Genomic DNA, 2,146 nt, shown 5'->3' with positions numbered 1-2,146 from the left:
AACGCATGTGCAAAACCACTTGTCAGTTACAAGAATATCCTCAACAACAACAAAAATCTTTTATACAATTGGAGGCGTCAAAGCCAGACAGATACAAGAACCCCACCCTGCTGAGGTGGACGGGTAACTGGGATGAAACTGTCCCAGGGGCCCGCTGGGAGCTGCGCTACTCAGAAAGGGAGGGTGCGGAGGCCCTGGCCGGCTCCCAAACGTTCTGCGCTGTGTGTGCTCCTTCACGCCAGGCCAGCTTGGTTGTCTATATCGGGTGTCAAATATCAACAAAACCAAAACCAAATACAAATCTAAAAGACGGCTAAGCAGGTGATGGTAACTAACTGCGTGAGTACCTTTTTATGCACCTATGATTTGCCATAGCTCTGGCACCGTCAGGACGTGTACAAAAGATTACCTGCCTAATTTTTTTAATTAATTAATTTATTTATTTATTTGAGAGCGACAGACACAGAGAGAAAGACAGATAGAAGGAGAGAGAGAGAATGGGCGCGCCAGGGCTTCCAGCCTCTGCGAACGAACTCCAGACGCGTGCGCCCCCTTGTGCATCTGGCTAACGTGGGACCTGGGGAACCGAGCCTCGAACCGGGGTCCTTAGGCATCACAGGCAAGCGCTTAACCGCTAAGCCATCTCTCCAGCCCACCTTCCTAATTTTTGAAGATGAAGATTTCTTTCATGGTGGCAGAAGTCCACGCAAGATTTGTAAACCGCAATACATGATACTGTAAACATAACTTAACAGAGCACGTATAAAACAGAAGTAAATCTAAATTGACAACTGGGTAAAAATAAAACAAAACAGAGGGCAGCTTGGTACAAATTCTCCCTCCTGCGCCAAGTAATTTTCTTTTTCTTTTTTTTGATTACAAATATAATCCTGAGCTGAAAAACTGGGATTTGGGGGAGAGCCATCTTTGCATACAAAATCTCCAAAGGATGCTTACTGTTTGCTTTTCCCTAGTGATAACTCAATTGGCAAAACAGTTCTGAAGGTGTGGCTTTGGAGATGCTTAGAGTTTCGTGTGGCGCCCAGGTCTGGAGCCTGCTGCGGGCGCTTGCCATGGCTGCGGAAGCAGTGGCATCCTCTGCCTCTTCCAGTCCATCCTGGAGCTCGTGGCTGACGCTAGATGCAGGGCAGCGGGGGTGAGCCACTCCTTCGGCAGGCAGCTCTGTAGAAAGGGTATACAGGAGCTGAAGTAGGCCAGTCCATTAATCCAGCGAGGAATCTCTTTCCCACAAAGAATCTCTGATAATGCTGAAGAAAAGTGATTGCAGCCGGGCGTGGTGGCGCACGCCTTTAATCCCAGCGCTTGGGAGGCAGAGGTAGGAGGATCGCCGTGAGTTCGAGGCCACCCTGAGACTACATAGTGAATTCCAGGTCAGCCTGAGCCAGAGTGAGACCCTACCTCGAAAAACAAAAAAAAAAAAGAGAGAGAGAAAGAAAGATAAGTGATTGCAGTTTTGATGCATCAAATGATAAGCATTGCCTTTATATTCTTTCCCCAATTCTTCTACAAGTTTTTCAATATCATCTTCTAGAAAGTCAGTGCTCTTTAAAACAACAGCTTCTTTAAATTTAAATGTTTCTCCTAGTTCAGAAGCATTTCCTGGGGAAATTTCGAATATTCCAGAAAAGGGATAAGGATGGCCACCATAAGCAAATTCTCTGCCATACACTTCAATTCCTGAATGAAAAACTCCAATTCCAATGGATGAGGTGTATTCATGCACCACTAACTGGTTAGCCCCCATCCTCCTCCCCGCGGCGCCGCCTCGTCCTCAAGCCGCCCGGTCTCCGCCGGGCCGAGGCCGCCGCCACCCCCGCGGGTGCTTCACGGGAGCCTGAGCCCGGGCACTAAGCGTCCAGCCCGGCCCGCCGCAACCCGCAACCCCGGCGGAAGCATCGGGCAGGCAGGCGGCTCCCGGGCGCCACCGACTGGGACGTATGTGTGCGGAGAAGCCGGACCGTGGCCAAGTTTTCTTTCTTTTTTTTTTTCTTTATCTTTTTTTGAGATAAGATCTCACTGTAGCCCAGGTTGGCCTGGAATTCACTATGTAGTCTCAGCTGGCCTCAAAATCACAGCGATCTTCCTACCTCTGCCTCCCGAGTGCTGGGATTAAAGACGTGCACCA

At 49.3% G+C, this 2,146-nt stretch overlaps 1 pseudogene; it reads right to left on the bottom strand.

Moving 5' to 3' along the window:
* Window positions 1-867: 867 nt before the first annotated feature.
* On the bottom strand, window positions 868-1,765 carry LOC123461502 (annotated as a pseudogene).
* Window positions 1,766-2,146: the final 381 nt, after the last annotated feature.

This window comes from Jaculus jaculus, chromosome 6 (genome assembly GCF_020740685.1).
Source record: "Jaculus jaculus isolate mJacJac1 chromosome 6, mJacJac1.mat.Y.cur, whole genome shotgun sequence".
Taxonomy (NCBI): domain Eukaryota; kingdom Metazoa; phylum Chordata; class Mammalia; order Rodentia; family Dipodidae; genus Jaculus; species Jaculus jaculus.
The sequence above is the reverse complement of the archived record's forward strand: the minus strand, read 5'-3'. Positions and strand labels throughout refer to the sequence as shown.